Raw genomic sequence first — 9,667 nt, 5'->3', positions numbered from 1 at the left:
TTACAGGAAGCTGAGGCCTAAGCTTGATCTTATTACCCTCATAATAGCATGCATCCGACCACATACAAATAGGCAGCAGCGTAACAAGTCGTCCAAAAGTTTCGTTATTTCGAAAAATATGCATGTCACTGTTTGGCACATATATGTATGCTGTACGTAATAGTTAAGTGGCCGGCCGCACTGCTGAACTTTACCACGCTTTACCAAGCGTGGTAAAGTTAAGCAGTACGGCCGCCCAATTAGCCATCACGCGCAGCAAGTGCTCAGATCGTGATACAGATGCCTACATCTGTATTCCACGTTCCAAGTTCACGTACAAACGTGCACGGTTATTCCTTCTTCTCAGGTCAGCGACAAGCTGTCCCATCATACCTCAAAACCGCGATTTCCAACTTATTGCATAGAATCCCACCCCTCTTTGTAACCCCCTGCGTGACATTAAGAGTATTGAAATAAGTAAATTCAGTTAATCCATCCTTACGCAGTTTTTACGATTGCTATCGCGATCGTTAAGCAAACAAAACAGCAATGGCAGACGAAGCTTAAGCGACACGGTTACTCACAACGAGCGTGTGATGGAGTCAACCCTCACAAACTCTTATAATATAAAAATTGCGACCACGTGCGAACGAGCTCATCAACGCGCACGTTTCATCGTTACAGAGCTGAGACGTGAATTTGACCTTAACGCTATACTAACATACATCCGTTCACGTGTAAATAAGCAGAAGCCTAACAAGTCGCCAAGATGTCTCGTTATTACAACGCGCACGACACTGTTAGCCAAAAACAATACCAGTCGTAATTACACGAGCTGTTAAATTCAGCAGCGCGACCGGCCATCCCGGGCAGCAAATTCTCAAATCGCGATACAAACGCCAACAAAGCTATATTATTCCGAACTTACGCAGTTTTACGATTGCTTTGGCAATCGCTGTTACGCAAACAAAACGCCAACAGCACACGTAGCGAAGTTTAAGCGGCACGGTTATCAGTACGAGCACGCGAAAGAATCAGTCAAGTGAGAAAAAGTTTCACTGTTACGTACTAAAAACACGACCACATGCGAACGAGCAATTAAGTAGGCGCAAACGTTTCGTTCGTCACAGGCAGCCGAGGAGTAAACTTACCTTGAAGTCTAACAAGTCGCTCTAAAGTTTACTTATTCAAAGAAAAGTGCGTGCACTGTTAGCAAGAATAAAGCAACCCTAAAGACAGGCGTATTAAAATTCAGCCGCTTTGCCGCCCATAACGTGCAGCAAGTGCGCCAACCGCGATACAAATGCGTACAAAATTTCAGCTATTTCAACTTACGCAGTTGTACGATTGATTGCTCTCGCAATGACGGTTACGCGAAGAAAACGCAAACGAAGCTGAAGCAAGGCTATTCTGGACAGTGCGTGTCGGGAAGCTATTATAATTAACATTCATTTTCTTATTATTCGCCACTGTTCAGTAAATACAACGATAACTCTTGGGCCGTGTCTGCTGTGCCCGGGGCACAGCAGACGAAAGGTGCCCGAAATGTCTACGTTCACCCATGACGTCACGTCCGCTATAACCCATGATGTCACATCCGCTCATTTCCATGGCGGCCGTCTTACGGAGCCGGCTGCGCTGCGAAACGGTCCGTATTCCGTGCCCACTTAGAGCGTGAGTAATTCGTCTTTCCACGCTATATGCGTGTAATAAAGGATTGGGGCTGTGAGCAGTTTGATGTGTTACCATTAGGTACCTTGTGCGCATATTTTGCCTCCTGGCCGCGTCAAAGTGCAGCCGACATGTGGAATGGGCCGTGGCATCTTATATGGAGCTGTTCATGTGAGTGGTATTGCCTCCGACAGGGTCGGCCGTGCGTGCACAGAACCATTCAGTAGTCTGGTTCAGGGGAGGATGCGCGAAAGAACGAGGACGTAAGAAAACACTGGCATGACGAGCTGTTCCGTCAGATCGCGTTACATCGCGCTTTTTTTCTAAGACCATCTCGCTCGAGCGAGAGGATCTTAGAACAGCATTACTACTGCTTTTTTACAGCTTTGCTGCGGCTCATTTATTCATCACCTGCATTCTTTTAATAATACAAAGGACATCGCTGCGCGGAAGAGCGTCTCTTGAAGTTTCCAAACAAGAGCCAATGCCGCCGTGCCTGCTGCATACACGCTTGCCTTTCCTAACGCAGGTAAAACGCGGCACTAGCTCTGCTACTACGTGATACAGGGTCACTGTGATAAGAAAATTAAAAAGAACAAACGAAATTAAGGCAGAAAATGTCAAACGTTGCCAAGCGTGATAAACGGACCTGCCTCGCTAGATGAGTTGAAGAAATCGGCGTTTTGAAGTCAGCTTCGCCGCAGTAGACTAGTGTTACGCGGTGAAGCATGTCAGAACTGAAGAGTGACCGCTTTCACCGACATAAATAATATGTGTTCCTTAATGATGTACGTGTGCACCTGCCGTCTCCTGTTACATTACGCGCGCCGAGGCGCCTAAACGTACTGGCCGGCCTTCAGCGCTATTTCGGACGTGGCTGTCATGCTTTGAACCGTTGGTTTGTCGACCTCGTAAGCCAGTTAATGTTTACACGGCCATTTTTTTCTGAGCTGTTGATTTCTTCCATAATAGCTACGTAATTTCGTAGTTTCCTGTTCAACTGCCTTGGTCGTATGCGAGTCAAGGTGTTCTCTTTAGCCGAGCGCAGTTTTCGAAAGCGAAACGACGCTTTTGCATCAGCATATAGTGCCGTCGCCCATTTACAACACAGTCAATCAATGTAATTTTGTATGTCACTGGGAAACCGCCCAACGCAGGGAACTCACTCGCATGCGGGGAACTGCATAACTAGCCACGGGATTACCGTGCCTCTTGGGAAGCTGCTTTGCATCAAAGGCCAGGTACCCTTGCTATGATTCACCGCAACATATTTTGTATGTCTAACCGCTTAACATATTTGTATTGCGGTGAAGCTAACCTTACGGAACCGAATTTCGCAACGCTTTTTAGACTCCTGCATCTCTACCAGCCACTACCAAACTCTTGTCGGTACGTCTCTTGGCAAAGGTCCCGGTAAATCTCCCCTGTTGGGAATTGGGGGGACTCACGTATATGAAAACTGCCAAGGAAAGCAGTTGCCCTGATGAAGGCACGCTCCCCTGTCGAAACATTTGCACCAGCCTGTTCGACCACCGTTATCACCGCAACATATTTGTGTGTTGCGGTGAAGCATGCCGATATTGGGAAAGATTTACGTGAATCTGGAATGTATGGTTTCTGTCAGCGACTAACCTAATGTTCTACTCTCATCAAAGCAGATTTTCGTGGCAGGATGCATGATGTTTTGAGAACATTTGTTGGCTAAAGGCATACATGCCAGGTTAGCTCTTGTCACAATAATACGCTTTACCGCAATACACAAGAGGCCCCGCTGCAGGACACGCCCGCCGTAGTTAGCCAAAACCTTATGTGATGGTTCACTGCAAAACACCTCCTGTATTGCGGTGAATCGTAATAAAGCACATTTGTCAGTTTATAATGTAAAGACCCTTGCCCTTCGCTTTTGTAATAATATGACTCAGTTTAATGAGAACATGTATTCACTGCTAAAAACATCCACATTGAAATGGAGATATGAACACTGATGGCAGCCTGTGTGATGTTTTATCCCTTTACTTTTTTGTGTACCTGTCACGCTGCCTTTATTAAATTTTCCTGTGCTTTGTTAGGTGCTGACGTACATAACATTACAGCCACTGTGTAATTAGTGTTCAAGGACCAGTGTGATGGCTTTACTCAAGAAAGGTTTGCGTTATGTTGTTGTGAAGGTTTTTTTTAGAGGTAGCTTTCTGAGAAGAAATCAGATGTCAGGAAATAGATCTCAATGGCACAGTAATCTTGGCTGCCTTTTGCTCAAACGTGCCCTACACATAATTGAGTGATTTGCACTTGCAACTGTACAGCAGCCGTAGCTTGGGAGACCAGTGATATGGCATATTTTATCAAACTAAGTGACACATAGCATTACCAGTCCGAATAGAGACCTGTTTAAATGTTTGTCACCTTTAACACCTAGATTTTCGACCATGAATTCAGAAAAATCTGTAGCACATTTAGAACGTAGATTTTAAATGCTGTATAAGTTGGCTTCTTGTTCACTGCAGCTGTGCTCGGCTTCTGTCCAAACGGGAGAGCACTTCTGCACAGCTCATTAGGGAATATTCTTATTTACATACCTTCTTTTTATTTATCTCGCCTACAATCACAATCAAATGTTTATGGCACATGAATGTGCTGTGCATGAATCTAACTTACAATGCCATGTTCAACAGCACAGAGCATGTAGCTTGTGTTGGTTCATTCAAGCTAAGCATTGCTACAGCCTTTAATTGTAGGTATCATGGTATGAAAGCAGAGAAATGGATATGCAAAGACAGTTGGGCACATTGAGACAACATCTTTGTTGTGTGTGAAAAGGTGACAGATACACAATATGGGGAGAACGCATGCACTTTCATATTTTCTCACGCACAAAAAAAGCCGGAGGAATAAGGTTTCTTCACTGTGCCATAGAAACTATATGTTTGCTCTCAAAGGTAATTCTGATTCATTGGATATGTTCCTGTGCTGTGTTTATTTTCTTGAGTGTGCTTTAGTTTTTGCACGTTAATGTCTCAAACTCGTTTTTATTTTCACAGACTGAACATCCCATGTCTTGGTTTGACTTCCTCGTACAGGATACTTGCACTTAGCACAGAGTGATGAAGCAGAGCAGTGTACTTTTATTAAATGTGCAGATTTTAGCAGTATAACAGCAGTTCAGTAAAAAAACATGTGTGCTGAAAATAAAGTGTTCTTACCCACATTCCTCGTTGTCTATTTATTTATTTATTAATACTGTCAACCCTCATAGAGGGTCATAACAGAGAGGACAATACAATTGCATAAATCAAATATGGACAATGTCAATGTACGTAAAGTTGCTTAACGCTTGTCAATTCACAGTTAATAAGGTGTTCACTTGAATGCTGTTCAGCACACCTCTGACATTTATCAAAATACGTACAATGAATATCAAGTCGCACATATCACTTGGCACTTCAAAACTAAATCGAAAACTCCCATAAATATGCCTCAGCAGCATTTTCAAAGTCGGTGACATCTTTTAGGCTAACAATAGCGTCTGGCAATTGGCTCCACATTTCTATCGCATCCAGGAAAAATGAGTATCGATATGTATCACTGTTGGTATGGTCCGGCTTTATGACGTAGTCGTGGTTAGTTCGCGGGTATCTTTTGCCTGGAGTATGTAGATATTTGAGCTTATCAATCTTAAGTTGATCCTGCATTATTTGTTAGAGCACCTTCAGCCTATATTTTTTCCTACGTACCTCAAGAACATCGAAGTTGCAAGGCTGTAACATAAGCGTGACCGATTCCTTCCTTCGGTATGTCGAACAAATAAAACGCGCCGCCAGACTCTGTATCCTTTCCAACTTCCTCTTAAGCGTCACTTGATGGGGACTCCAAACAACGCTGAATATTCTAGTATCATCCTAATGAAGGCGGTGTATGCAATATGTTTTACATTACGCGATGCACGTTCCAGTTTTTTTTGTTCTAAGAAAATATAACTTTTGATAGGCAGTCATGCAGACGTTATCTATATGTTGGTTTCATGTCAATTTTGCTCATATTCCTGTATTCTCTTCAGCAAAACCACTTATATGGGGAACTGATCATGATAAGTGCTCATGAGCATTTTAAAGAACAGCCTTGAACCCTACTCATGCACTGGTAAAATGTATAGATTGCAGTGAAATTGAAACAGAAGGCAAAATAGCAAACATGATGCAGTATTTGTCAGACAATTATGTCAGCAATTTTTGCATAAAACGATTTACTTAGAGCATACTAGCACTACAAAGCACCCATCTTTCTTGTTAGGCATACATTACTACAAGGTCTTTAAAGGTGGCCACAAGAGAGATGCTGGCTTTAATGAGGAACTATAGAGGTTAAAGGCAGCCATGAAAATGCATTAAGAAATTATGCAACGCATAGCATTTACTCAGTTCAGAGTGTTTCCAAAGTTGCCATAAGGCATTGATAGCTGTGGATGAGAGAACAGTTGTAGCCCTATTTGGAGCATGAGAAATGAACATTAAGATCGAAACATAAGTAACAACTCGTAATGCAATTAAAAAATCTTGCTATACTTTTAAAAAGACAGTGAAATGAAATTAGTGACACAATTTCCTTGTCTTTTTACTTCATTTAGGTTTCAATATACTTATTATAGTAACACAAAAAAGCAGAGTGGTGAAGCACATAAGAAAAATGCTAGTCTGTTTTTATATTCTGCTTTCTCTAAATTCAAAGTTCAGTAAAGTTAACTTAGAAAGCTACGGTGAAGCCATTGCTTCAGCCTGTATGGTGCATAACAGCAGCAATCGCCAGCCTAACTGCTTGGGTTTACAGTGCCTTATTTGTATTGTATACCTTTTAAGTGCTGAGCTACTGGAAGATTGATTAAGGTAACCAACATGCTGAACCAGTAGTTTACTGAGTAAAATACATGGAGAAGGGTCGAAAGATAGGACAGAGAACAGGGGATGTATTCTGTGTCCATCTAGTGGAAATGTCCATTTCAACCGCTCCTGAAGTTTTGATTGGCTGGGCTGGCGTATGAATGAGAAGGAGACATGCTACCCCAGCTAATTTACACTTCAGCAGAAGAGGATATGGACATGTCCACTAGATGAATACTTACAAAGCTATTTAATAAAGTACTTCTGTAACCAACATGCCTGCTATGCCATCCTTGCTTTCAATGTCTGTCTTAGTAAAAGTGTGAAAAAACCAGGTTTGGTGCATGAAAAGTTTTCCTGAGGGTGTGTGCCTTGAAGCCCGTAGTGGTAATCACAGGAAACGGGGGTGGATCCAGAGTAGCACCAAAGGGCAAGCCTTCATCGAAACAAATATGGAGGGAAGTGACTGCATGCTCAAACTTGTCAGCTCACAAGTTTGCCAAGACCAAGTGATATCAGAAGTTGATGAAGCCTACATGGTTAATGTATAACCGCGTAGGCCAAAATCATTTAGATACTTTTTTATGAGGACTACATATTTACTGGAAATCTCAAAATAATTATGTTAGTGCAGAATACCTTCCACTAGTTGTGACGTCCTTGAAAGAATGAAAATGTTTGAGTTGTGCTTGTGTGGTGCATGAAGTTAGTTAAAAAAAAACTCAGCAATGGAAACAAAATGCAAAGAGTAGTATTCGAAATAAATTGCCACCTCTTTAGGGCTAGATGAATTCAAATAATAATAATAAGCAAATGAAGATCGGGCATACAAGATAGATGTTTCGGCTCCCACTTGAAAGCCTTGTTCACAAAGATTGTGAACAAAGCTCCAGTTGAACCAGTTCTTATTTTTAATTTTTATTGTTGGCATCTAATTTTAAACTACTTACCGTGCCTCTTTTGACCAAACCAGACAGGCTGCCGTCAAACTCTTCACTACTTCAATGCAAATAATTGGAGGTTGGCAAATACATTTTTCTAATAGGAATAGTAGGTAACGAATAGTCAAACACTGATGCATACAGTTACAGCAGGCATATTTATCTTGGAATTAAGCACCATGCTTATATTGTCTAGTAAAAAAAGGACAGCTATCAAGCAAGATTAGGATTATTTTTAAGCAAAAGTAATTATACCTCATATACTTGAAGCAGATGTAGTGCTTCTGAGGAATCACGTCCAAACTGCACACACAAAAACATTAAGCTGTGATATTCAAAAGGACAAGTACATGTTTTGCTCGCCAAGTGACTTTTAGTGTGCTCAATTATGTAAAGTGTGCTATTATATGATTAATCTAATTTGCTAATGTAAAGAAAGAACAAGCCAGGATCTCTTGCTTCATATATATGCCCTGAATCAAGAAGGTAATTAAGGAAGAAGAACACCAGAAATAAACACGAATATTTGTGTGCTTTCTGGCATAAAATAATTGTCATGTAAGCCACATAACATGCTTTCCAAAACATCCCCTACCTTAACTTACAGCTGCATCACATGAAGGCACTTTCTAAGAACACACATGCTTCATGATCATTCACTGTGTTAGTGACTCCCACTGAAGTAGACTGAGAACATATCTGGGCATTGCACTCAATAGCTGATGTAAAGTGAAAAAACTGCTGCTTGTAGGTATGAATGAACCAAGTGAATAAGAAATATAGGTTCTCAAACTTCTAGTAGTAAGTGTAGCAGCACTTAAGAAAAACATATTGCAACTAAAAATTGCAAGACATGATGAAATAACTGAAATAGCTAGGGAGAGTTTAATAGACCAATAAACAGGAAACTGCAAACTCCCAACCTTTCTGAATGCTTTTCTTCACATGTACTCACCTCATAAGTATGACTTCCCTTAAAGCTCGAACCCCTGCCTTAATTTCATAATTCCCCATTCTCACTGCTTCACTCATGCTGATTGACATCTAGCACAAAGGTTGGCGAAAGTAGCTGAGCATGTACATGTAGGCAAGCTGCCCACATCTGGTAGCCGCATGCCAATTTCTCAGAGTATATGAAAGGGAAGCCTTGAGGGTAAACCATAGAGAAGACCTTGGTTCAATGATAACTGAAAACACCAACATGGAAAATTTGGACAGCCCACAGAATCAGCAGAATTGACATAATTTGGAAAAACTGAAAAGATGCATTATAATATTTATGTTACACAAGTTCCAGTCAAGTTGAAGAATTTCACTGTCTAATAAACTTATAAGACAATACATGACCAGCAATACTGTATGGAACCTAAACAATTTTAATAAAGTCACCTAGAAGTCAGGATGGAGAAGTGACTGAATTGAGGATGCTAAAATGGAAGAGGTGTAGGCAGATTGTGAAGACAGGTCTTAAAAAATTAACATTCAACACACACTTAAGTTGGCAAACATTGGACTCAATTGGACTCGCGTCTCGGCCATGACTGCGAGTGGCTGTAAGCGCGTCTGAGCGCATACGCAGCCGCGCACCCTGCTCTAGAGGTAATCTGCTGCGTGTGGAAAGAGCGGCATGCCAAGACGGGGTGGCATCATGTAAGCTGTTTTCCGGCAAGTTAAGTATTGAAGGTTGCGCAATCTCGAGTTTTGATGACCCGTTGGAACGAGAAGCAGACGAAGCATTCGCTCCCAGCTGCCGGCGCTTTTCATGATAGCGTCGTCGCAGTGCGACCGGGCGACGCTTTGGGGGCAGAGTGCACGCGAAAGCATGGCGTCACTTAGTTCGTACCACTGATGTGAAGATATCACACGACCGGCTTTATTACTAAAGCCGGTCGTGAGATATCAACGTGGCATGAAACCGTATCATTCATCGCTGACTCCTAAATTCGTCCAAATAAAATGTTTTCTCATTCAAACTTGCTTTTTTTTATTGCCCAATAATTCAGAAAATTGCATGGCCGTTTTCCGTGCAACAAAAATCGATCGGCGACTGTACTCATTTGCATAACAGATCGAATTTCAATACAAGGAAATTTCTATATAACGAAGCGAATTGCCGATTTTCCCTGCTTTGTTATATCAAGGTTTGTATAACGAAATTTCCTGTTCTCTACACGGGGGTGGCAATGTGGGCTTGTTCGGTGATCA

General features: G+C 41.8%; 1 long non-coding RNA gene across 1 annotated transcript; it reads left to right on the top strand.

Annotated features, from left to right (window-relative positions):
- The first annotated feature begins 1,486 nt into the window (after positions 1-1,486).
- On the top strand, positions 1,487-4,855 carry LOC129385965 (uncharacterized). Its single transcript, XR_008613435.1, has 2 exons — positions 1,487-1,653; positions 4,689-4,855. It is a non-coding gene; the product is annotated as an uncharacterized lncRNA (long non-coding RNA).
- The last annotated feature ends 4,812 nt before the right edge of the window (positions 4,856-9,667 follow it).

This window comes from Dermacentor andersoni, chromosome 7, assembly GCF_023375885.2.
Source record: "Dermacentor andersoni chromosome 7, qqDerAnde1_hic_scaffold, whole genome shotgun sequence".
In the NCBI taxonomy this organism is placed as follows: Eukaryota; Metazoa; Arthropoda; class Arachnida; order Ixodida; family Ixodidae; genus Dermacentor; species Dermacentor andersoni.
Note: the sequence above shows the minus strand (reverse complement) of the source record. Positions and strands in the feature narration are given on the sequence as shown.